Below are 27901 nucleotides of genomic sequence, written 5' to 3' on the forward strand. Positions count from 1 at the left end.
CCCCACAGCCCCCACATCACAGTCCAATGCAGATCAGTTGTGGGAGTTTCAGAGCTCCATTGCTTCATTTGGGGACCCAGGCTTCTTATGGGGATGACTCTGCCCTCCTCCAGATTTTTAAAGGTCTCTCCATTCATTTGGTAGATACTGTGTGAAAGGCTTCCATGGATTTCACCTGGACTTTGCTCACATTACCTACATTCAGACTACATTGGCCAGGACACAATCACGTGGCCCCACTTAACCTCAGGAAGACTGGAAAACAGACCAACTGTGTACGGCCATAACCACTGGCACAAGGCAGATAGGAGACAGAGTGAAGTCCCCAGGCTCTGGCTTGGATTACAGGATAGAAGGTGGGCCACTCACTGATATGGAAAACACGGGAGGAAGACGCCACCATCAGAGGAAGAGGAGCTCTCTGGTAGCCAGCTGGAGCTCAGGGTTGGAGATGGTGGTTGACGCTATGAATTGACAAGTCTTAGCACCAAAAAGTAAAAGGACAAGAACAGAAGTCTGAAGAACACCAAAATGTAAAGGACTATGTGACTCAAGGTCTATTTCAATCTCCTTTTAGTGTGCCTTCCTGTATTGCAAAGTTGGAAAGCTAAAAGCGTCACTTACCCAGACTCCTGGCAGCTAGTTTCCAAGGACGTGATTGAGGTTCTGCCAATTAGACACCCTCACAGAAGACTCCAACTTCCAAACAGGCTGAGTGGGGCTCAGGCAGGGCAGGAGGCATCCTTTCACTGATACATAGGGCATGGACCTGGGTCTCAAGTGCGTGGCCACCCCAGCGGTCTCTTGGTTTAGCAGACACGTGCCACTTGTGGCAGGAGCAGCAATTTTCTTGGCAACTTGGTCCTAAGAGTATCCTTGTTCCTAATAACTCCACTTAGGGTCTTTCACTAGCCCATGGATTCTGTAAGCCAACTAATAGCTTGTAATGATCCCTTTCCACTTAAACTAGCCAGGGTGTGTTTTGCTCTTTGCACCTAAGCCATCACCAATATAGTTAGAGAAACCACAGCCTTTGAAAGGGGCTGAGGAAGAAAGGCCAGAGAAATACCACTGCCCCTAAATCAAGGGAGGGAAGAGTTTCAAAACCTGGTCAGTAGTTAGATGCTGCAGAGAGGCGAAGACACACACAGATGTAAAGTAGAATAACACAGCCAAGAAGTCACAGTTGGGCAGTTTTAGTGGAATGTAGAAAGGAAGGAAGCCAGTCACAGGAGGTTTAGGAAATTCTCGTATTTTGTTCAGACTCAGTTTATGAAGTAAGAGGGAGGTATGCTAGTCAGGTATCACTAAGTGGTTTGAGAGGTGCGAGGAAGATTATTGCATACTTATTACTGTGAAACTCCAACATGGCAGTCCAGTCCCTCCAGATGGAGGAGTTTGTTTTCTGGCGTCATTCACTTGAGGGCACTCTAGCCCCAGCTCTACCAGGTTCTATAAAACTTCTGTTTCTTTTTCTTTCTTTTTTTCTTTTGAACTTCGATTTTCAAAAAAGAAAAAGGTTGGAGTTCCCATCGTGGCTCAGTGGTTAATGAACCTGACTAGCATCCATGAGGACGTGGGTTCGATCCCTGGCCTCCCTCAGTAGGTTAAGGATCTGGCGTTGCCCGGAGCTGTGGTGTAGGTCACAGATGCGGCTCATATTCCATGTTGCTGTGACTGTGGTGTAGGCTGGCAGCTACAGCTCCAAATAGACCCCTAGCCTGGGAACATCCATATGCCACGGGTGCAGCCCTAAAAAGACACACACACACACACACACACACACACACACACACACACACACACACACAAAGACAAAAAAAAAAGATCCCTTAAAAAATAATGTACTAGAGTTCGTACAGTACCTGTTGGGCTTGTCAGGTTAAGAACCTGACATAGTCTCCATGAGGATGCAGATTCGATTGATCCCTTGTTTTACTCAGTGGGTTAAGGATCCATTGTTGCCACAAACTGTGGTGTAGGTCGAATATGTGGCTCAGCTCCAGGTTGCTGTGGCTGTGGTGTAGGCCGGCAGCTTTAGCTCCGATTCAACCCCTGTCCTAGGAACTTACCTATGCCACAGGTGTGGCCTTAAAAAGAAGAAAGGTGGGGAGGAGGTGCAAATATCTAGCCTGCCTTCTAGAATGCCTGCTAGCCTGACTTCAGGCAGAATGGCATAGGAGAGAAAGGTACAAGATTTGGATTGGTGTGGCCACACCCAGGCCTTCATCCTGTTCTGGCTGGAATGGCCTTCGGCAAGTTGCCTATGCCTAGCTTTCTCCTCTGTAAAACAGGGTTAATATCCTCAAGCTCTGAGAGTGGTTATGATGATTAATGGAGGTAAGAAAGGCATTTGGCACAGGGCCTGACAAGCAAAAGGTACTGAGTAAATGACAGTTCATTTCATAAGTGGTCAGAAATACCTTTGGGGAAAGAATGACCATGACTGCCTTCCTCACAGACATGCTGCCAAATGAGATAAAGTTCAGGCAAGCAAAACATAAGGTCTGTTTTTAATAGGAACACACACCATGAGAGAGGTCACCTCTTAATCCAGAAACTGACCAAGGTCCTTGACAACTAGACGGTGCCATGGGGTCAGTGGGGAGTGCAGGGCCAGGAGCAGAGGAACTGAGATGCACTTCAAATCATTACACAGTTTTTCCCAGAACTGGCCTCTGTTGTGATAATAGACCCTCCACCATAAAGGGGCATTCGATGAGCATAAACCTGTCTGTGTAAATGGAAACTCTGCCTAGTAGGACTGGGCGAAATGGAGGGTAAAGGCAGCAGATCTATTTGCTTGAAATTAGGGAAAAGACTCATACATCAAGAACCTCATTCTGGGAGTTCCTGTCCTGGCTCAGCCAGTATGAACCCAATTAGTATCCATGAGGTCGTGAGTTCGATCCCTGGCCTTGCTTAGTGGATTAAGGATCTGGCATTGCTGTGAGCTGTGGTGTGGGTTGCAGGTGCAGCTTGGATCCGGCATTGCTGTGGCTGTGGTGTAGGCCATTGCCGAAGCTCCGATTCGACCCCTAGCCTGGGACCCTCCATATGCGGCTTCAAAAAGACAAGAAAGAGAGAGAGAAAGAAAGAAAGAACCTCATTCTGGCTGGTTTCAATCCCAGACTTCCCTCCCCTCCCCACCTCTTTCTGGGGGAGGGGAGGGAAAGCACAAAGCACACACCGACTCTGTACAAAGTAAGCCTCCAGAATAGCTGACTTGGAAATAAACCACCTGCATGTACATACAGGAAGCACAGAAATCCCGGGAGGTGGATGGGAGTTCCTGCTTCCCAGCCTGGGACCACCCGGTCTTGGTGCTCTAGGACCACAAAGGGCGGCATCAAGCTCCTTCTCCCCAGCCTCCCTCCCTTGTTTTTCCTCCCAGGAACACATCCATCAAGGAGCCCACGGTAGCCAAAGGGGGCCTCCTGATGCCACCATCCCATCCCCTCTCCATCCATTTATTTTTATCCTAGTACCAGTTAGAGACTAAACACCACCAAGGGAATGAGTTTTTCACTGTGGATTATTTTATTTGTTCAATTCACCATTGTTCTAAACAGCAATCATCCATCTCCCCTGCTACCTCATTCTACAGGATGAAACGCTTAATGCCGCGTTAAGAGTTCAAGGTGAAATTGCCTCCCACACCTGGAGGCACCCTTACAGCCCCAGGCTTAACTCACTTGGCTGGTGTTGGGAACACTTAGGGGATGGGCAGGAAGGGCGTGTGGACAGAGCCAGTGTGACCAGACCTGCTACCTGCTGAATAGGTGGCAGTGCTGGCTGAGTCAGTCTGTGAAAGGGGACAGCCCTGGCATTGTCCTCAGAGAGTTAAGTCCCTTCTGATTGCCATCCTCAGAGGCCTCGCATCCTGTAATTTCCTGAGAGAGACCTATGATTACAAAGCTCAACCTCCTAATCATGGCTGAAGCCTAGTCATTCTGAAGAAATGGGGTGTAAGCTTATATTTAAAAAGAATATGATAAGGAGCTATTTGCCCAGCAGAGACATTTTGGAGAGCAGATCACATGTGCACACCGTATTGCCTGCCTTTTTCTTCCCACATCTTTAAAGTCCCTACAAGCCACCAAATCAGGATTATATTGTGGCTGTCCTTTCTGCAGGCTCTGCTCAAATTTTTATAAGAGATACTTTTATTTAAGTCACCTTGCTGAGCTGATACATTTATTTTAGCATCTATTTTATGCCTGGTATGGCTGGCACTGTTGGGGTGAGACATGAATTAAAATATTAAGATGGGGGAGTTCCCATCGTGGTGCAGCGGAAACAAATCCGACTGGGAACCATGAGGTTGGGGGTTCAATCCCTGGCCTTGCTCGGTGGGTTAAGGATCTGGCGTTGCCATGAGCTATGGTGTAGGTCACAGATGCAGCTCGGATCTGGCATTGTTGCAGCTCTGGCGTAGGCTGGTAGCTACAGCTCTGATTAGACCCCTAGCCTGGGCACCTCCACATGCCAAGGATGTGGCCCTAAAAGAAGAAAAAGACAAAAAAAATAAATGTGTATATATATATATATATATATATATATATATATATATATATGAAGACAGCTTTGAAAGTACTCTCAGGGTTTCCCTGGTGACTCAGTGGGTTAAGGATCTGGTATTATCATTGCTGTGGCTCAGGTCACTGCTGTGGCACAGGTCTGATCTCTGGCCTGGGAAATCCTACAGGCCTCAGGCATAGCCAAAAAAAAAATATATATATATATATATATATATATATTAACTTCAATAGAGTTAGGGAAATAAGCACCTCAGTGAAGACTGAGAGCAGTAGATAAAAGTGCACTTGATTTTCCTTCCCTCCACCCCAAACTCTCTGAAGATCAATCACAGCCTTCCCTCTTGCCTTGGGGAAAGAAAATGGAAATCTTTTCTGAGGTTGATTCTTCCATGGGATTCGAGCCTCTCAGGGAGTTTTGCCTCATTCATCCACTTTCTCTTTCATTGCCAACCTCTTTGCACTCGCCCTAGAAACATGTTTAAATCTAACCTATCTCTGTATTTCTTTCTCTGCCAGATTTTCCTCTTGGGAAAGAGTTTTTCTTCTTTCATTCATTCAGTTATTTACTCATTAATATAACAGATTAATTAGTCATCATACATAGCGGTGACACTGTGGGCAAGGCTGTCTCCTAGGCTGGAGTCATAGCAACAAATAAGATCCCTTTTTTTTTTTTTTTTTTGGACTGTGCCATGGCAGATAGAAGTTCCCAGGCCAGGGATGGAACCCGCATCACAGCAGTGACAATGCCTGATCCTTAGCCATTAGGCCACTGTGGCACTCCAAGTCCTTGCCTTTTAAGAAGCCCACTTTTTGGTTGGGGAGACATTGATACAGATGTATATTGGTGCCAACTTTATCCTTCTTTTCATTGTCAGACTCCCTGAGAGAGTAACCATGTGTTCATTACTCATTCTCTGTGGCCCTCCCAGCTCTCATCAGGACTGTCATCTGGGACTTCCTGTTTCCAAATGGTCAGTCCTCATCTCTGCTCACTTGTCTGGGCCCTCTTGGTGGTTCTGTTTACCCTGATACTCTTTGTCAACTGGGAGTTTTAGAAGTTTTCATATAAGGGTTATTGTGAGGATTAAATAAAATGCGATGTAGTAGATGCTAAACAAATATTTGTTTCTTTTCCTTTGATGACACTGTACAGTCTTGTTAGCTTTTTTCCTATTTCTCTTACTTAGAATTTCTTTGCAGGATCTTTATCCTTATGAATTGCAAGCATTGCTTAATGGAAATTAGCTTTTGAGGGAGAGCCCTCACCAAAGTTCCAGGGCAAGTTCAAGGTTCCTGCCTGGAGAGTCTCTCCCATCTCAACCTCCCCTCTCCCCAACCTCCTCCTACCCTCCCACCCTTGTTTGAGTGGTTTTGATGGAGCAAGTCTGGATGTGGCATGTGACCCTAGTCTGGCCAACTAGAGTTATGCATCCTCCTGGACAAACAGCGATTGGTTCAGGAATGAGATGGAGACTCCTCAGAATCACTGAGTCTCCATGAGAGTCTACTGGGGTTTCTGGGAGTGAGCCACTTTTTCCCACTGGGCTTGAAAATGTGTAGACTTAATACCAGATGCAAATGCAGCCATCCTGCTCCCAAGAGGGAGACTCAGCCCATGAATGGAGCTAAGCCAGAGGAAGCAGAGCCAAAGGATGGGAAAAGAAAACCAGGGCCCCTGTGGCATCATTTCAGCCTCTGCATCAGATCACACCACACATGGACCTGCTTGTTTGGGCCATTAAGTCCCCTCTCTGCTTAAGCATTAATCCCCTTTTGGAATGAGTTTTCTGATACTTATAAGCAAATGAATTTTAACTGAGAGAGAAGTATGTTAGCATTCACTCTCCATTCATTCCACACATACTTATCAAGCATCTCCTTTGTGCTAAGGACTGTGCTAGGAACTGGAGACATTGTGAGCCAGACCTCATCCCTGCCTTCAAGAAGCCTGAGGGATAGTAAGAGGCACATACATAGGTAATGGCAAAAGGATGTTGTTAGTACTCCCCAAGGGGGTTGTACTGCATGCCCTGGAAGCACAAAGCGGGCACACCTAAATTGTCTCAGGGAACCATGGAAGGCTTTCCGGAGGGTATATTCTACATGGAGACTTGAACGATACATATCCCAGTCATGATGAGAGGAGGGCTGAAGAGTGTTTCCTGCAGTGGGAAAATGGTCAGAAGAGGCTCAAAGCAAATAGCACAGGACATTTTGAAGACTTGTAGAGAGTGCAGTGGAATTCTAGGAAGAGGGTCTATCAAGAGTGAGGAGGGTACACAAGAACTAAAACTTGAAGGACCTTGCAAGCTTAAGGAGTGCAAGTGGAAATATGAAAGGCTGGAGTCGTGGCACAGTGGTTAACGAATCCGACTAGGAACCATGAGGTTGCAGGTTCAATCCCTGCCCTTGCTCAGTGGGCTAAGGATCCAGCGTTGCCGTGAGCTGTGGTGTAGGTCGAAGATGCGGCTCGGATCCTGCGTTGCTGTGGCTCTGGCACAGGCTGGCAGCTACAGCTCCGATCGGACCCCTAGCCTGGGAACCTCCATATGCCGCGGGAGCGGCCCAAGAAATGGCAAAAAGACAAAAAAAAAGAAAGAAAGAAATACGAGAGGCTTTTGGCAGGGGAGTGTGTGGAAGTGGTCACCCACTGCGAGGTATGCATATGTCCCACCCATTCCCACAGCTATAAGTGTCACCTTCTTGTAGGGCGATCATATCCAAACCTAAGTCTCTGTCAGGCCTCTGTCCTGAGCTCCAGATTCACAACTCCACGTGCACATCCTGTGGGAACTTCAGATGAATCTCTTCCTTTCCCTTCTCTCTCTCCTCCTTCCCACATTCAGTAATAGTGCATCCTCTTTCCAGTCACTGGCTCTAAACCCTGAGTCACCTCCTCTCTTTCGTTTTCTGCACTGTTGTGCCCTAGTCAATGGTTGCCAAATCTCCGCAATTCCATTTGCAGAATATCGCTTTCACTTTCGTGTGAACCATAGGAGCCATAGTTTTTATTTCCCATAAAGCTTTCTCATTCCCCCTTCTTCTGGTAACTGAGCAGGTATATGACCCAGGCCTGGCTACACACGGTGTCTGTGACAGACCAGTGCTAGGGTGACCTCTCATGATCCCCACTTCCTCTTGCTCATTCCCCTCTCTTTGAGTGTGGGTGGAACCCTTGACTTGCTTTTACCCAATAGACTGCGGTTATGGGATGTCATTCCTGTGATTACATTAGGTTATACAAGACCCGTCTTACCAGAAAACTTGCTCTAGAGTCTCCTGGCTGGTTAGATGAATAAGTGGTCCTGTCAGGAAAGCCCATTTAGCAGGGCAACCTCTAGGAACTTATGGCCACCTCCAGCCAACAGCCAGCCAGAAACCAGGGACCTCAGTCCTATGGTAGCAAGATAGTTAATTCTGCCAACAACCTGAGTAAGCATAGAAGCAGACCCTGTCCCGGTTTAGCTCTAAATGACAAACTAGCACTGTCTGACTGCAACTTTGCAAAGAACTCTGTGATGTTGTGCCCAAACCCTTGACCTATAGAAACTATGAGATACAACATAGAGCTCGTTTTAAGCCATTAAGCTGGTAGTAAATTTTTTGCAGCCATAGAAAGCTAATAGAATGCCCCATTCTCCTTTGCATGGCAGATACCTTAGTTACTTATCAGCTGTTTTCTCCTATGTTCTTTCAGTCAGGCATGAACTATGTTTTAGGTATTGAACACTTATATGATTTATGGGTACCTCTTCAACCCTTTGGGGTATAGGTTAATTGGTCTAAGCCAGTCATTTTTTTCCATAGACCTCACCAAGGACTGGCTTAACACAGGTACATGATACAAGCCCAAACAATAAACCTGCAGAGGGCATTTCCTGGGAAGCTTTCTTCATTCTAAATATAGGTACAGAAGTTCCCATTGTGGCTCAGCAGCAATAAACCCGACTAGTATCCATGAGGATGAGGGTTCGATCCCTGGCCTCACTCAGTGGGTCAGGGATCTTGCATTGCACTGAACTGTGGTGTAGGTCACAGACGCAGTTGGGATCCCATGTTGGTGTAGTTCTGGCGTAGGCCGGCAGCTGTAGCTCTCATTCAACCCCTAGCCTGGGAACTTCCATATGCAACAGGTGCAGCCCTAAAAGAAAGCCAATATATATGTCAAGGTCTTGCTTCTTCCTGCTGTGGACCTTGCTATGCAAGGAGACGATTCTTGGAAGTGCAACAGCCATCTTGCCCTTGGAGGAAAGGCTAGAGAACAGCAGAGAAGCCCACCTAGGACCCTGACATCATAGAATTGATTATCTTAACCAACAGTAACCTGCCTCGAGATCTCTTTTACATAAAATATTATATTATCCTCAATATTTAAACCATTGTAAAGTAGATTTCTGTAGCCCAAAGCACTCTAACTGAAACCTTGTAAAAAGTTCAGAAAAAGGAAGAGCATGTGAGCAATGCCTCTCAGGGCCTCTCAGAGTCATTGCCTGGGGTTGATGTCCCATTCTGGTAACATCCCCGAGGCTTGCTAAACTGGGGGAGGGAACAAGTCCAGCCTGCTGGGAGCTGTCCTTACCAGCACATTCAGAGGGTCTCTGTGCAGGGAAGAACGAAGCCTGAGAGAGGGAGAGACATACAGCAAGGGGTCCCCACACTGTCACCAAAGCTCTGCTTTCCTGGAGCTCATGCCATTTGGCTCTTTGAACCCTTGCATTCTTCACAGCTGTGCCAGCAGTAAATAAACTCTTCCCTGAGTCTGAGTTGAATTTCTACCACCTTCACTGAAAGAAATGCCTCTAATACACTCTCTTTTCTGCCTTCTAGTATCTGCAATACCCTTGCCTAATTACTGCCTCCCGGAGGGCCCCCTTCCCGCTCAATCTCTGGTTTCTCTGTATCTGGTTACACCATTTCCTTCCTGAAAAGCCCCCAGGGCACCTCTGAGAAGGCAGCTTGAACCCTTCAGATTGATATTCACAAACTATCCTCAGCCTAACTTTTCACCATCTTCTGTTACAGTATTTCTTTTTTATTTATTTATTTTTTAATCTTTCTAGGGCCACACCCACGGCATAAGGAGGTTCCCAGGCTAGGGGTCCAATCAGAGCTGTAGCCGCTGGCCTGCACCACAGCCATGCCAGATCCAAGCTGCATCTGCCACCTACACCACAGCTCACAACAATGCCAGATCCTTAACCCACTGGGCCAGGCCAGGGATGGAACCTATGTCCTCATCATGCTAGTGAGATTCATTTCTGCCGTGCCATGACAGAAACTCCCTGTTACAGAATTTCTTAAATTCTTCTTTTTATCATCAGCCACAAGAGATATTATAGCATAATATATAATAATATGAATTATATATAGAATATAGAAAAGGTAGTGTATTATACATAATGAGGGTAAATATTGTTTTATAAAACATCTCTTAATTATATATGTTTATATATATCATCAAAGTGTAAAAAATACATATGTTTATATATCATAATATATATAAATACATTATAGCTAATATATAAACTACATTATAGCTAATATTATATATACTATAAAATTATACTCTTATATGTAATGTAATATATAATTTACAGTTATATAGTATATATGTAATGTATACAATTATAACCCTATGTATATGTATTTACACATAACTAAAAGATACTTTTTATACAGCAGTACTTACCCTTACCATGCACAATACACTATCTTTTCTTCTTTTATATCCCATTCATTCTTTTTAAAATGCTGGTTATAGTCAAAATGTTTCCTCTTCACAAGAGTGAGAAATGAGATTGCTTTGCTGCCCTGAGCTGCAGTTGCTGTAGATATAGGGGATTCAAGATATTCTGTGTTGGAGTTCCCGTCATGGCACAGTGGAAACGAATCTGACTAGGAACCATGAGGTTGCAGGTTTGATCCGTGGCCTCACTCAGTGGGTTAAGGATCCAGCGTTGCCATGAGCTGTGGTGTAGGTCGCAGACATGGCTTGGATCCTGTGTTGCTGTGGCTGTGGTGTAGGCCAGCAGCTGTAGCTTCAATTGGACCCCTACCCTGGGGCCCTCCATATGCTGAAGGTGCAGCCCTAAAAAGCAAAAGAAAAAAAAGATATTCTGTGCTCTGTCCTATGAGGAGGGGCCCCGAGACAAAGGCTTGTCTTACAGCGAACGAATCTAGGGTCCAGGTTTCCTGCCACCAGATTCAGAAAGGGTGCCTTTGAGGATGAGGCTGGGTCTTTGTCAGGAACTCTGTGAGTCTAGATGCTTCAGAAATGGATGAAGATGAGAAGCTTCTCTGAGGTGGTCCCTTTGGGGCGCCCTGAGACACTCAGAAATGCTTTTCGGGAACCTCCTCACAAATCTGGATAAAAAGAATTCAGAGAGAGGGATCTCTAGGAGGCTAGCCCTGAAGGGCCACTTTCCAAAGCAAGAAAGGACCTGACTTTACCTTGGGTATGCACGTAGGCCACCGCCCCCTCCTCAATGACTCTTTACGGAGGTTCCAGTGGGACAGCTGTGCTTTCAACCTGGAAGGAGAAATTACTTGAAACAGGAAGCAAGTTGGGAAGGCAGAAAAATATACATCTACAGTGATCACGGGTGAAAGCGAACAAGCAATGCTGTGAACTATTGCTTGAAGATGAAGATGCAGAAACTTTGCAAAGCTTATAAAACAATAATGTAGCCCATATCGTCAGTCAACAAAGATTTTTTTATGTATTGCTTTAATTCCTTTATTTTTAAGATAATCATGAAAACCATCTTTATATATAAACATTTATTCCCACTTTTTTTTTTTTTTGGCTTTTTAGGGCCACACCCACAGCACAGGGAAGTTCCCAGGCTAGGGGTCAAATCAGAGCTGCAGCTGCTGGCCTACACCACAGCCACAGCAACACTGGATCCAAGCCACGTCTTCGACCTACACCACAGCTCAAGGCAACGCCAGATTCTTAACCCACTGAGGGAAACTAGGGATCGAAACCCTGTCCTCATGGACACTAGTTACTAGTCCTCATGGACATTCATTACTGCTGAGCCACTGGGAACTCCCTCACTTGCTTAATAGGGACAATTTGAGCCAATGTTTGCCATCTCTTAACATCACGACTTTATAATTACTCATGGTCTAGAATAATGGGAAAATTTGGAAGTTCATAGGAAAACCATTACATAGACCACAAATAAGAAATATTTTCTTTTCATTGTTTATTTATTTATTTATTGTCTTTTTAGGGCTGCACCCATGGCATATGGAGGTTCCCAGGCGAGGGGTCAAATCAGAGCTGTAGCTGCCGGCCTACACCACAGCCACAGTGGTGGCTCATTTTTGACCTACACCACAGCTCTCGGCAACGCTTTATCCTTAACCCACTGAGTGAGGCCAGGGATCGAACCTTCCTCCTCATGGATGCTAGTCAGATTCTTTTCTGCTGAGCCACAATGGGAACTCCAAGAAATATTTTCATCTTTAAAAATATCAGGGGAGTTCCCGGCGTGGCTCAGTGGTTAACTAGGAATCCGACTAGGAACCGTGAGATTGCAGGTTCGATCCCTGGCCTTGCTCAGTGGGTTAAGGATCTGGCGTTGCTGTGAGCTGTGGTGCAGGTCGCAGACTCGGCTCGGATCTGGTGTTGCTGTGGCTGCGGTGTAGGCCAGCAGCTGTAGCTCTGACTAGACCCCTAGCCTGGGAACCTCCACACGCTGCGGGTGCGGCCCTAGAAAAGACAAAAAGACCATAAAATAAAATAAAATAAAATAAAATAAAATAAAATAAAATAAAATAAAATAAAATGAAATAAAAAATATATCAGTATTCCCAGGAGTTCCCATCATGGCTCAGTGGTGATGAACCAGACTAGTATCTGTATCCATGAGGACGAGCTTTCGATCCCTAGCTTTGCTCAGTGGGTTAAGGATCTGGAGTTGCCTTGAGCTATGGGATAGGTCACAGAAGTGGCTCCAATCTGGATGTTGTGTCTGTGGTTTATACCAGAGGCTATAGCTCCAATTCAACCCCTAGCCTGGGAACTTCCATACACCATGGCTATGGCCTTAAAAAAAAAAAAAAAATCAGTATTCTCTGTGCAGGCAGTCTTTCAGATCACTAAGGGAGAAAAATGCAAAAACTTCAGCTTCTTCAAGTAAGAAAGGCCTTCTGACAGTGCTGCCTTTTTGTAATTGATTAGTACCAGCTTTTTGTTTTTTGTTTTTCATTTTAGGGCCACATCCGCGGCATATGGAGTTTCCCAGGCTAGGGGTTGAATCAGAGCCGTAACCACTGGCCTACACAGCTCATGGCAACGCCGGATCCTTAACTCGCTGAGCAAGGCCAGGGATTGAACCTGCAACCTCACGGTTCCTGGTCGGAATCGTTTCTGCTGTGCCACGACGGGAATGCCTCCCTTTTGTCTTTAATTCTGACAATCAATTGTTTGGTGATTTCTATTATACATTTTTAGAAAAGTTTCCTTTTTTTGTCTTTGCATAAATGAATAGGAAGTAAAATAAGTAGCAGAGTCTACTTAAAGCAGTGTACTTGTAGGTTCAAAGTTTTCCCCAAGAAGAGCTCATTTTATCATTTAATTCAGGGGAGGCCAGTAGAAAATATTCAGTCCAGTTGCCTGAAATACAACAGGTCTTCAAATACTTGAAATAGAACGAAGTAATTTTGAAAGATATTTGCAACAGTGTTGATACGAATTCTGGTTGGAGTGAGTTGGCTTGCCATGTATTCAGAAGCTCAGAGCTCCCAGCCTCTTATATGAACACATTCCCCCATTTTCTTTAACATCTTATCCCCTTTTTTTTTCACTGCTGACTTCAAACTACATTCTCATTATATATATTTTTTTTTTAATTTTGTTTTGAGATACTTGTAGATTCACGTACAATTGTAAGAAATAATGCTAAGAGCTGTCGGATACCTTTTATCCAATTTCTCCCAGTGGCAGTAGCATCGATAGAACTAGTGTAGTATCACAATTAGGAAGCTGACACTAATACAATCCACCTACCATATTCAAATTTCATCAGTTTTGTATATACCGATTTGTGTGTGTGTATGCGTGTGGGTGCAGGCATTTAGTTCTATACCGTTTGTTACAGGGATGGATCTTGTGACTAGAACTACAATCAAGATATAGAACTGGGAGTTCCCATTGTGGCTCAGTGGTTAACTAACCTGACTAGCATCCACAAGGATGAGGGTTCAATCCCTGGCCTTGTTCAGTGGCTTAAGGATCTGGCGTTGCTGTGACCTGTGGTATAGGTCAAAGACGCAGCTCAAATCCCTCATTGATGTGGCTGGAGCGCAGGCTGGCAGCTACAGCTCCAATTAGACCCTTAGCCTGGGAACCCATATGCCGCGGGTGCAGCCCTAAAAAGACAAAAAAAAAAAAAAATGCAGAACTGTTCCATCATGGAGATTCCTCCTGCTAACTTTTATAGCCATAGCCACTTCTTGTTCTTCCCTCTTCCCTTAGCACCTACTAAACTGTTTTCCTTCTCTGTAATTATATCTTTTTGGTAATGTTATATAAGTGGAATCATTTATAACCTTTTGAGATTGTCTTTTTTTTGCTTAGTACAATTCCCTTGAGTTCCACCCAAAAGTTATTATCTGTATCCGTGGTTGGTTCCTTCTTATCACCGCGTGGTACTCCATAAAAGATCTGTGACACTGTGTTTAACCACTCCTTGGTTGAAGGATGTTTGGGTTGTTTCCAGTTTGGGGCTATGATTGTTATGGAGTCCAAGCTTATACTGCTCACCATAGGACAGGGCGATAGACCAAGAGACGAGTTGTTGAGGCAAGGAATAGTGACTTCATTTGGAAAGCCAGCAGACAGAGATGGACTTGTGCCCCAACGAACCATTGTACCAGAGTCAGAATTTAGGCTTCTTTTATACTGAAAAGGGAGGCGGTGTGGTTGATTGTTGCAAACTTCTTGGTGTCAGAAGCTTTTGTTCCTGCTTCTGTTCACATAGGTCAGGTTACCATGTTCCTGTAAACCAACAAGATGAGAAGAATGTTGAAAGGAAAGACTATTGGAGGGGCTATAAGGAGATGCATAGCCTCCACTCCAACACACCTGAGTGATAGCGGATAAGTTTCTTTGTATTCTCATGTGTCAAATGATGGCATGATTTCAAAAGTATCTTCCAACTTTTTTTTTTTCTTTTCTTTTTGGCCACCCATCAGCACATGGAGTTCCCAGGCCAGGGATTAGATCCAAGCCACAGTTGCAGCTTATGCTGCAGCTGTGGCAACACCAGATCCTTAACCCACCATGCCAGACTGGGGATGGAACCTGTGTCCTAGAACAGCAGCGATTCCACCAATCATGTTGTGTCACAGCGGGAACTCCCAATTCTCTCTCTCTCTCTCTCTCTATATATATATATATATAGATAGATAGATAGATAGATAGATAGATAGATAGATAGATTTTTTTTAAATGGCATATGGCATATGGAGGTTCCCAGGCCAGGAGTCGAATCAGAGCTGCAGCTGCCAGCCTGTCCACAGTCACAGCAATGCCAGATCTGAGCCCTGTCTGCAGTCTACACCGCAGCTCACGGCAATGCTGGATCCTTAACCCACTGAGCGGGGGCCAGGGATAGAACCCGAGTCCTCATGGGTACTAGTCAGGTTTGTTTCCACTGAGCCACAATAGGAACTCCTCCAAGTCTACTTTTCAAAAACTCTAATGTCTATATTAAAAGCATTCTCAATGGGAACATTTTTTATGACCAATGACAGAAACTCACTTGAGCTAGCTAAAGCTAAAAAGAAGTATTTATCCGAAACACTAATGTGTAAGGGATGGAACCTTAGTAAATTTCCTTTGACTCAAATAAAAACCTGATTCAGAGCCTCCACCCCATTGTGCTAGCAGGAACTGAAGGATAGGGTATGTGCAGTTGCAGGAATATGGGTTTGAGAAGCAGAGATAATCTTTAAAATATTTAACAGGGAGTTCCTGTTGTGGCACAGTGGTTAACGAATCCGACTAGGAACCATGAGGTTGCGGTTCGATCCCTGCCCTTGCTCAGTGGGTTAACGATCCGGCGTTGCCGTGAGCTGTGGTGTAGGTTGCAGACGCGGCTCGGATCCTGCGTTGCTGTGGCTCTGGCGTAGGCTGGCGGCTACAGCTCCAATTAGACCCCTAGCCTGGGAACCTCCATATGCCAAGGGAGCGGCCCAAGAAAAGGCAAAAAGACCAAAAAAAAAATTTAAATTAAAAAAATAAAAATAAAATATTTAACAGTTGCCACAAATGCGCTTGCAAGCTCCTCACTGGCCTGGGTGAATGGGCGGGAGTTCATGGATGGAGGGATGGAGAAAAAGAAGAAAACACAAATTCCTCTTCTTTCTGGTTTTTTCCTCAAGGCAAGAATAACAGTACCTCAATAAATTAACTCACCACATAAAGATACAATGCATTTAATGGAACTCAAGGGAACATCCCGTTATGGTTCAGTAGATTAAAGACTTGACATCTCTGTGAGGATGTGGGTTCAATCCTTGGCTTCACTCCGTGGATTAAGGATCTGACATTGCCAAAAGGTGTAGCAGCAAATGCTGCTCAGATCTGATGTTGCTGTGCTGTGGGATAGGCCTCAGTTGCAGCTCGGATTCAACCCCAGGCCTGGGAACTTCCATATGCCATAGGTGGGGCTATAAAATTAAAAATTTTTTTAAAGTAATAATGGGACTCAAGGGCAGAGATGCAGTCAGCCTATGAGAATGAATTCAGATCAGGGGCTTGACTGGTATTAAGATTCTGGAGCCCTCTCTTGGCCTTTTTTCCATTGAACTCCCTCACCGTTTTTTCTCTTCTCTGCTCAGATTGGCTTTGTCCAATTTTCCAGTTTATATGCTTCTAAATTTATTTTTTGTTATTGTTGTTTGAAATATCGCATAGACTAAGGAATGAACCAAATCCAAATTCCTCTTGAAAAAGTCTAATCAGCAAAGCTTGGGTCAGGTTACTTTTTCTGGACCATCTCCCTGTGACCAGGATGGTTTTGTCATATTGGAAAAAAATAGCTGCTGGGAGCTGTTGCTGTTACAACGTGGATGGTAGCACAGGAACAATAATTGTTGGAAATACTAAACAGCTGGTAAGGGACTGGCTCCATCTCTGAGAAGGGACACCAGCCATAAACACCTGCAGCTGGACCAGGACATTCTAGCTAGGTATCGACTTGGGGTGGGGAAAGAAGAGGACCAGTTCCCAACAAATGGAAAATAATCACAAACTGGGCTCTTAATCCAAGAGTAGTTTGTCACAGAGTCTAAGAAAGAAAGAGTCAAGTCCATTTTAAAAACAAAGTAACAGTGTTCCTGGAAATTTTTTTAGCAATTAGAGGGATTATTTATTTATTTATTTGTCTTTTTTTTGTCTTTTTAGAGCTGCACCCATGGCATATGGAGGTTCCCAGGCTAGGGGTCTAATCAGAACTGTAGCTGCTAGCCTACGCCATAGCCACAGCAATGCCAGATCCAAGCCACGTCTGCGACCTACAAGACAGCTCACCGCAACGCTGGGTCCTTAACCCACTGAGCAAGGCCAGGGATCCAAGCCGCAACCTCATGGTTCCTAGTTGGATTCGTTTCCGCTGCGCCATGATGAGAACTCCTAGAGGGATTATTTACATGCCATTTTGGTTTCTATTTGATCATAAGTAAGAACTTCATACAACAATATGCTAAAGGTTGCACACAATAAAAGAATATAACATAGCACAGGGCAGTCTATATACCCTATGCCTCCAGGAGCTTTCATTCTGATTTGAAAAGTGAAACAGTAAGAATTTACGGAACCAGGCATTAATCGTGTAGGGCACACAGTGAGTGCCCTGCACATCAGAGGAAGGAGAGCTCCCTGGGGACCAGAGAGGTAGGGGCTGAGGATGCTTTCTTTGGATCCTTTCAGCATAATGAATTGCCAAGTTCTATGGATTAATGAAAGGACCCACCATCTGGACCTCGAAGGTGGTAGTCCAGAGGTCCGAGAGAGCTTCCTATAAGTCAAGGATGGGACACTTGGCTCAAGATTAAACCCTAGATGGAGTTTCCGTCGTGGCGTGATTCTCCGACTGAGAACCATGAGGTTGCGGGTTCGATCCCTGCCCTTGCTCAGTGGGTTAATGATCCAGCGTTGCCGTGAGCTGTGGTGTAGGTTGCAGACGCGGCTCGGATCCTGCGTTGCTGTGGCTCTGGTGTAGGCTGGTGGCTACAGCTCTGACTGGATCCCTAGCCTGGGAACCTCCATATGCTGCGGGAGCGGCCCAAGAAATGGCAAAAAGACAAAATAAATAAATATGTGTAAAAATACAAAAGACAAAAAAAAAAAACTGCACAGCTGGGCTCTAACCCTCTTTTCCTCCTGTAGGTCCTCCCTCTGTTGAAAGCTCCCCTGACTGTCCAGTCATTTAAGCCATCCATGTGTGAGTCATTCCTTATGTCAGTCAATCATGTGTTTGTTTATTCATTCAGCAAATCTTTTTAAAGACTTGTTACATATCAGGCACCATGTTCTGTGCTGGACACGTAGCTGTAGACAGATGCACGTGGTTGCAGCCCTTGAGGAGGCCCTGGGAAGATGAATCCATCATTCCAGTACAGCGAGATGAGAACAATGGCCCCAGGGGATACCGGGACCAGACACCTACCCCCAATGACTTACCAGATGCTCTTGATTTTGCCTCCTAAGTACCTCTCCAATGTGGTATTTGCCCCTCATTCACAGCACCCTTTTCTTCTTTCAACCCCTCACCACTTACATGAGCTCACCTGCTTCCTGTCTCCTTGCCCAATTTCTTCTGCCTCCAGCCTTGCTAGATCCTTCTTCCAGTCTGCTGCTAGAAAGGTCTTTCAAAAACAAAACACCTCCACATGCAATTTCCTTATTTATAAGATTTTATCCCTATAGTGACCCAATGCATCTGAAGGCTATCACATGCTCTCATCAGAACAGGGGCCAAGGTGACTGATGACTTGAAGGGAACTGGCCCTCTTCCTCAGCTTTGGTGGGGAGTGATTGTGTAGTTAACATCACTTCCCAGGATATGTCATGTCCTTCAGAAGGTGACCCCTGCTTCCCTCTGCAATCTCACAGCAGTGGGTCCTCCCGTGTGGTCAGAGGATGAGTTTTCTTTCTCTCATTTCTCCCAGTCCCCATGGTCTACTCATCACCAAGCTAAGAATGCTTCCCTGGGCAGAGACCTTGACAAACTTAATATAGGGGCACGGGTGTGGCCCTAAAAAAAAAAAAAAAAATCGCAAATCCTTTGGTACCACGTAGCTGAACCGAGGCCACATTAACATTCTGAAGATCTTTCAGACATTTGACCTTGAGGCCAGTTCATGGCCTCTATCCACCACCCACTTGATTTGAAGCTCCCCTGATCCAGTCCAGCAGCAGAAGTGGATGGAACTGAGTGATAGACCACCTCCCTAAGACGCAGCCCAAGAAGAGGAGGGACACTGGGCAGTGCCGGCAGCAGAGCGAACAGAAGAGTTGAAATGGACCAAAGAGAAGAGACAGAGGGAGCAGGAGGTGGCTCCCTGCCTTTGATTCCTCTGGGCAATGACCACATGGCTGCTAGGCCTGTTGACACGAGATAGAGGAACTGGTTGGGTAAGAAGACCTACCTCCAAACATCTCTTCCCCTGAGGAGTTTATACAAGTTGGAACCTGCCCAAAGCAAAGAACTACTTTTACTTTCTTTTATGTTATATGGGTGTTGAGAGCTACAAAAGCAGTAAAACGACGTAGCTGTGGACGGTACCAACACACCCTTCCTGTGGGGCGTGTGAGCAGGGGGTCCCCCTGTGTCTACACACTAGCTATCGCCATTCCCTACAAGTCGGGCTGTTGTGTGCCTCTGCACTCTTCCACAGGCTGTTCCTTCCATGGTGCTTCTCTCACAGCCTTATGACATCCATGGTGCCTCTCTCACAGCCTTGTAACACTGTGGGGTAATTATTTTAAGTATGTCCTCTCCACTAGCTGGAGGGTGAGGGTTGTAATACATTCACCTCTTTTTCTTCAGGCCTTAGCAAAGTGCTCTTAGCACCTACGTGCTTTTCAATAAATATTTCTGAAGAGATGAAAATTAAGGATAGAATGACGTTGGGAGTTCCCTGGTGGGCTAGTGGTTAAGACTTGGAGCTTTCACTGGAGCTGTAGCCAGGGTTTGATCCCTCATCTGGGAACTGAGATGGCACATCAAGCCTCTGCCGGCAGTGGCCAAAAAAAAGAGAACTCTGCATGTTGAATAATTGTCACATATTCTTTCGTCCTCAGACTAAATCTTATTTAGTATCCTTACAGCATCCTAATAAGGTGCTTACCTTCTGACCCAAACAATTTGCTGACCTCCTTGTCAGAGTCATGAGAAATGAGGTTGAATAAAGAGACAAGATGGGAGGGGAGCATTCCAGACTGAAGGAACAGCCTGAGCGAGAGCGCAGAGGCACACAAGGTCAGGGCTAATTGGATTTGTCTAAAGAGAAGATGAAAAAAGAGGTGGGAGGTGGAGGGAGAGAGAGAGAGAGAGAGAACGATGGGAGAAAGAGACTTAAAGCAGCCAAGCCTTGTCTTGCTGCAAAGTTTACTAGACTCAATCTGAATAAAATTGGATCAGCAGGCACCAGCCCTCCAGCCCTGATTTAAGGGACAAAAGATGTTGAATGCGCAATTAGAGAGGAGTGTGGGAAGGAGGGAGGCTGCTGGGACCCGAAGGACCTGGTCAGGGGAGAGAGTCATGCCCATTAGTGGCTATGAAGAGAAGCGACATGTGGCCTGCGGCACTCATGTCCCCACCAACAGCCTCAGGTTCCTGGAATCTGAGTTCGCTGAGGCCAACTTCCCCGCCACCTGCTCCTCTGGTGCCACCGATGATGGAGTGACTCTGACACCGTTTATGGCTGCCTTGAGCAAGTTACTTCCTTTGACATCTATTTTAAAAGGAGCATAGCGATTCTTGTTTGTTGTTGTCATGAGCTCAGAAGCTCAGAGTGACCATAAAGCACCCTTATTATAATTTTGTCCAGTAATAATCTACAGTTAATTATAGCCTGTGAGAATTATACTTAGCTGCAGAACAATGAACAAGAGCCCTTCATGTGTGAATATATTTTATTCAGGCTATTTTTGAAAAATATAGAAAATAATAAGAAAGTTAAGTTTTCTGGGAATATCACCATCTACAAAAAAACCATCATGAGGTTTTGGTAGTGCATGTATGTCTTTAACAAAATTTGGATCATACTGCACAATAACCTGCTCTGTTTTACTAAACCACAGAACTGCAGGTTCCATGTTTCTCTATGCCCCATGGTCTCTGCAATTTTTGAAGACTCTATTGTATTCCATCTCATTCATGGACCCTAGTTAATTTCGTCAGGCCTTTTTGGACATATCTTACCACACAGGGACTACTTGCCTTGTAAGCTTCTTGCTTAAACTTCTGGTTGGCATTGCCAGGGTTCGTAGGCTCTGGTATACACCTGAGGCTGTTATGTAATTCTTGAAGTCTCTTGGAAACATTTGCAGAGAAAGACTCAGTGAAATTGGGTCCCATACCAGAGTGGCTTCCAGGACGATGGAAGCTGCTCCTGTCGTCCTCAGAGATAGAGGATCCCAGGCTGGTGGAAAGGTGATCGGAGGAATTCAATTTAATTGGGAGGTCAACAAAGGAGGAGACTTACACTTTTCATTGGAACTTTTCCGAACACCCCTTCTGTAGGCTGCATGCCTACACCTCAGTTTGCTTCAGTTCACTTCGGTACTTAAAAAAAAAAATTGAGTTGTCTATTTCTTTAGCACATCCTGCCGGGGGCCCAGAATTAATCCTACTCCAATCTTTGTCCCTCTCCCTCCCCTCCCCCAGATGAAAAAAAACACATCTCTCCTCAGTTGCTTTTTCTTGTCTTTGTTTCCACGCCTAGGGCACTTCCTCTTCTCATCCACCTCCCATCATTCTAGCATCCATTCTAGCATTGTAGGGTTCTGGAGTAAATGATTGTGGATTCCTGGAATAAGAGAACTCAAAATATGCTAAGCAGTTACCTTATTTGATTCATTCATTCAACAGTATTTTTTGAGCATGTACTGTGTGTTAGGTCACACTGGTTTGGCAATGAATAGTATGTACAAAAACTTTGTTCTCTGAGAGCTCACAGTCTATTGGAGGAGTCCCTTTTTACTTAAAGGGAATTTAAAAATGATGTAATGATGTAAGAGAGGTCAGCTCAAGACGCTATTGTCGGAGTTCCCGTCGTGGCGCAGTGGTTAACGAATCCAACTAGGAACCATGAGGTTGCAGGTTCGATCCCTGGCCTTGCTCAGTGGGTTAAGGATCTGGTGTTGCCGTGAGCTGTGGTGTAGGTTGCCGATGCGGCTCGGATCCCGCGTTGCTGTGGCTCTGGCCTAGGCTGGTGGCTACAGCTCCGATTCGACCCCTAGCCTGGGAACCTCCATATGCTGAGGGAGCGGCCCAAGAAATGGCAAAAAGACACCCCCCCCAAAAAAAAAAGATGCTATTGTCTCATTAGACCAAAGGTCACTCTTACTGAACTGAAAACTTTAAACCTGGTCCAACATCCAGATCCCCAGCCCAATCAAAGAAGCATAAATGTGAATGAGAGAAAACTCCAATTTATCTGCCTGTCCGAGGGCTCATCTGTTTGAGAGGCCTGCCAGGTGGCCACATGGACCGGCCAGTTCTGCCCTCAGGCTCTTCCCTAGGCAGTGAAAACAGACTCAGTCAGTACACATCTGCTCAATTAAAATGGTCAATTGATGCACTGACTTATTTTTTCTTCTTTGAATCATTAAACTCTGAAACCAAGCCAGAATCACACATGAATAATACAGTTGTTACTCTTCTTGTCCAAGATTGCCATTTTCATCTTCCCATCCTATTTAAAGGCACTGAGAACCAAAATAAGCCCTCCAGACAGAAGTCAGCCAGAAAGTTATGGACTGAACACTCCACTGTTGCAGGGGATTCTGACCCTCAAGCTGTCCAAGAAGAGGCTGGTGTATGCCTTTGCTCATCCACCTCACTTAGATGATAGATGACTGACTGATAGAGGCTGTAAGGGGGTGGGTACTTCCCCCAAGCAACACACCAGCTGGGAGGGGTGGGTGGCAAAGTCCAAAGGTTCAACCTCAGTTTTTCCATCCTGGTTAAGTTCACATGGCTTTCCTTTCCCAGTCCAAATCTGAGAAATTTCCCCTCAACATCTTCCTTTAGAACACAGTTTGGATGGAATAAGAGTTGGGCAGGCTGAAAAACATTTACTTTGCAAAATGTTTGACATCAGTCTTTGAAGCTTAATTTTTCTGATTGTCCCCATCCCCCAGCCCTTGTACTCTCCACGCCAGGGTATAAATATTAAGAATCAGAAGCAAAGCAAATGTAAGAAACACAAATTTCAGGACCATTGAAGAAGGAAGCCATTGGGGCTATTATGCTGAGGCTTTTATTTGCAAATTTTGCTGAAGCCTGAGAGAAGGGCTCACATTTTAATACCCACACGTTTATTTGCCATTAAATCATCATGATCCAATTACATACTGTATGTCCCAAATTTAAGTCTCATTTAGGAACAACTGTTTGTTTTTGTCTTTTGCTGTTTACCCATTTTTTTAAAAATGTTTTATAGTTGATTTATAATGTTCTGTAAAGTTCTCCTGTACAGGAACAAATGTTAAAACCAACACTTGTACACATCAAATGTTGCTGGGATTTAGGGATTCATATTATTTTATTAATTATATAAAAGTTACTTCTTGGTCACTTTATCATTCACTTTTTCAGTTAGTTTGCCACTCTTCAAACAGGAACTAGTTCCTGAGAGAGGGGAGATTAGATGCAAAGCCGAACAACCTCAGAAATGTTCAGGTTTACTGAGAGCCCAGAAGCAATTCTGCACTTTGTCTCTCTTATCCACCTGGGTTAACCGGCTTACTCCCTGAATTGTTAATTGTCATTATGAAGAAATAAAAGGGAAGAGTGGCTCAGTGGGTTCAGGATCTGGCATTGTCACGGCAACATCTAGGATCACTGCCGTGGCACAAGTTTGATCCCTGGCCCAGAATGTCCATATGCCTTGAAGCATGGCCAGCAAGAAAGAAAGGGAATTCCCATTGTGGCTCAGTGGGTTACAAACCCTACTAGTATCCATGATAACGCGGGTTCAATCCCTGGCCTCAGTCAGTGGGTTAAGGATCTGTCATTGCTGAGAACCATGGTGTGGGTCGAAGACGCAGCTTGGATTCTGAGTTGCTGTGGCTGTGGCGTAGGCCGGCAGCTGCAGCTCCGAATCAACCCCTCGCCTGGGAACTTCCATATGCCGTGGGCGGGGTCCTAAAATGCAAAAATAATAATAATAATAAAGAAAAAATGAAAAAGGGATGAACCACTCCAGATGACATCAAACTTTTAATCAACTTCTATCAGGCTACCATTAAATGGGATAATAGACACGCAGTACAAGAAAAAAATTATTATTATTTTCAATGTGATTCAGCCATCACTCATGAGCATCCTGTGTGTGAAATTAGTGTCCTGGTCAGTTTCCCATTTAGCCAGCTGGCAGAGGGGTGGGGGTCCAAATAGAAAAAGCTAAGTATCAGAGTTCCCGTTGTGGCGCAGCAGAAACGAATCCAACTAGGAACCATGAGGTTGCAGGATCGATCCCTAGCCTTGCTCAGTGGGTTAAGGACCCGGCATTGCCATGAGCTGTGGTGTAGGTTGCAGATGCAGCTCGGATCTGGTGTTGCTGTGACCATGGTGTAGGCCAGCAGCTGCAGCTCCCATTCAACCCCTAGCCTGGGAATCTCCATATGCTGCGGGTGCAGCCCTAAAAAAAAGAAAGAAAGAAAAAGCTGAGTATGGACACCTATCTGATGATGGGATGTTAAAGAACAGACAGATTTGACTTAACGGTTTGTCAGCTAATGAATGTTGCCCACCATCCAGTTCTACAAAAGTCAAGTCACTAGCCGCCAAAGTCACTGACCTATGCAGTAAACTGAAAGGAATTCAGAGCAAAGATCAGGATGAGGCGCTTTGTGCTCTGGGAAAACTGGTAGAACAGGCCCTCAGATAGTTAGATGTTTTCAGGAGAAAATTTTATGGACCCAAGTTCTTGCATCTTCCATACCTAGAAAAGCACTAAACTCATTAACTAAGATAGCTGTCTCTTGTGACTAAGCAGGAACCTTCCTCTGAGACATGTGCTTGATGGCACATTCCCTTCCCCCAAAATCACATCAACACTGACCTCCTCCTTACCTCTTCGAAACAGTTCCTTGGAACTGTCTGAGAGGCTCTCTCCTGGGCTGTAGTCCTCAGGAAGTTCCCCAATGAAACGGAAACTCATAGCTCTCATGTTGTCTGTTTTTGGTTTGTTTTTTTTTTTTTCAGTTTACAGGTTGAAAGAAAATATCTTCAAGTTTCTCCCAATTCCTCCAGGCCATCCGTCCCCTGGGAGAGTCCATCTTTTCTTCAAGTTGAAAGTATTGGATCACGGATCCTAGAAGCATTTCCACTAGGCCATTGCCTTTTTACTCACATTTATCAAGCCCTTATTATGTGCTAGGCACAATGCTGAGTGTCTAATGTGTGCCTTTCCTCTAATCCTATAGAAATAACTATAGGAAGTGGCTGCGATTATTATTTTCATTTTACAGGTAAGGAGCCTGAAGCACAGGAAGGTTAAGTTACTTATGAAAGATTCTAAGTGGTGGGGCTGGGTCTCAGGCTCAGGATGGTTTCACTTCCAAGGCGACAACTTCTTTTTTTTAATTTTAATTTTAGTTTTAATTAATTTATTTATTTTGCTTTTTAGGGCCATACCCACAGCATATGGACAGTCCCAGGCTAGGGGTCGAATTGGAGCTGCAGCTGCCACCTTCACCACAGCCAAGGCAACGCCAGATCCGAGCTGAGTCTGCGACCTACACCACAGGTCATGGCAACGCCAGATCCCTAACCCACTGAGCGAGGCCAGGGATCGAACACACACCCTCATGGTTCCTAGTCAGGTTCATTACTGCTGAACCACAACAGGAACTCCAAGTCCACAACTTTGGATCACAGGGCAAAGTGCCTCTCCTTTTCTCTGCTAACATAGTAAAGAAATGAATGGCCCTCTGTCTTCCCATAAGTAAAAAGAAAATAATAATAACGAGGGCTTTAAACAACTCTGTTTCTTGTGTAAGTTTTCACAAGTCTTGTAGTCAATATTTTATCAGGAGAGACCTGTATAAACCAAGACACAAGGATGTTCCAGGGCAGATGGTTTAATTATATCACACTTCCGTTTCTCCAAGTTACAGGCAGGCTAACAGTTCTTCCCTTTCCTACTTCACATAAAATTATAAAGTTTAGTGATGTAATGTGATCACATGCCCTTTGGACTTCTTGGCAAAGTAATTTTATGTAAACACACAGTAGAAATGATAGGAAAACAGTGTCAGTGTGGTATGTATACAACATAAAATGGGCCAGATTCATTCCTTAAAGTCTGAGGCAAAAATAGTCCCTTAGGGAGTTCCTGTCCTGGCTCAGTGGTTAACGAATCTGACTAGCATCCATGAGGACGCAGGTTCAATGCCTGGTCTTGCTCACTGGGTTAAGGATCCGGCATTGCCATGAGCTGTGGTGTGGGTCGCAGATGCAGTTCTGATCTCGTGTTGCTGTGGCTGTGGTATAGGCTGGCAGCTGTACCTTTGATTTGACCCCAGCCTGGGAACCTCCATATGCCGCAGATGAGGCCCTAAAAAGCAGGGGTAGGGGGAAAAGGCCCTTAACCTTGTCCATCCATTTGTTAATCATGTTGCATATGCCTGTTCTGTAACTCTCAAGAGCAATCTGAAAGGGCTGTGTCTGATAGGATGTTGATTGGACTAAGAATTTTGTATCTTCTTTTAGAGGCAAGACTGTAATAACCAAGATCTTGCCTGTTTCCAGCTTTGGGAAAAATTGCAAGTCAAAATTTTGTTGCCATATGAGAGTGTGGCATGGAGGAATGTTAGCTATGAATTTGCATATATTCAAGGCCATTCTAACAGTCTTTGTGGACAAAAAAATTAATCAATAGTCAATCTGAGAAAGAAGTGGAAAATTTTATTTGCGCCAACCTGAGGATTCTAACCCAGGAGAGGGTGTCTCAGAGAGCTCTGGGGACTCTGTCCCAAAGAGGTAAAGGGGAGGCCAGTGTAGCTGGGATTGTGGAGAAGGGGGTATGTGCAGTTAGGCACATATCTTGGTGGAAGGTTACTGCTCTTTGCAAGGAACAGATATCTTAGTTAATGGTTTCAGTGCTTTTCTAAGTATGGGAAGACGCAAGAAACTGGATTCATCAAATTTTCTCCTGAAAATATTTACATACCTGAGGGCCATTTCTATCAGTTTTCCCCCAGCACAAAATGCCTCATCCTGATCTTTGTCCTGAATTCCTTTCAGGGTGGACTGCATAGGTCGGCAACTACAGTGCCCAATGACTTGATCCTTGTAGAAATGTATGGTGGGCACCATTCTTTATTTTACAGTCCCCACCTTTTCAGTCTTAATATCCACGAAGGTTTGGGGGGTATTTTATGACCACTTTGATCCAGGTCAGGCAAGGATCTCTTCGACAGGCCACTCAATGTGCTGTAGCTGGACTAGGCCCTGTTAACAGTAGCCAAATGCCTCTGGACCACCTGTCTCACTAGTCTATTATGGGCTAGGAGATAGTTCCCTCTTGTTGCTTCTTCCCACATTTAGAATTACAATATTATAACCATTGATCTTATAGAACTGTATCTCTTTTTAAAATTAAAGTATACTTGATTAAAAGCATTGTTCTAATTTCTGCTCTACAGCTAAGTGGCTTAGTTATGCACATATATACATTCTTTTTTAAAAAGCATATTCCTTTCTATTATGGTTTATCCCAGGAGATTGGATATAGTCCCCTGTGCTATACATTAGGACCTTGTTGTCTATATAGTAGTTTGCATCTACTGCCCCCAAACTCCTCCTCCATCCCTCTCCTCCACCCTTGGCAACCACAAGCCTGTAGAAATGTATCTTTGATCAACCATTTCAAGTCACTTAATCATCATTAATTTTATCAGAGGCTCAGTTATACATTTGGTAACATAAGAAATGATAATCTTGCAAAATAGGCAGAATACAAGTAATAGAGCTAGTAACATCAATAAGGTCACAAGTAAGTATTTACAGGGATAACTTCCATTAGGTATGGCCCAGTATCTCCCCAGATCATCTGACCTGTCCTGCATCAATCTGTCTTTAAGTGAAATGATATATCGGCAT

At 44.7% G+C, this 27901-nt stretch overlaps 1 protein-coding gene across 1 annotated transcript in view; it reads left to right on the plus strand.

Moving 5' to 3' along the window:
• The window catches only part of PAQR8 (progestin and adipoQ receptor family member 8), a 124471-nt gene that overhangs the window by 47265 nt on the left and 49305 nt on the right, over positions 1–27901 (plus strand). The gene's annotated exons all lie outside the window — the stretch shown is intronic.

Source organism: Phacochoerus africanus, chromosome 9 (genome assembly GCF_016906955.1).
Source record: "Phacochoerus africanus isolate WHEZ1 chromosome 9, ROS_Pafr_v1, whole genome shotgun sequence".
NCBI classification, from domain to species: Eukaryota; Metazoa; Chordata; class Mammalia; order Artiodactyla; family Suidae; genus Phacochoerus; species Phacochoerus africanus.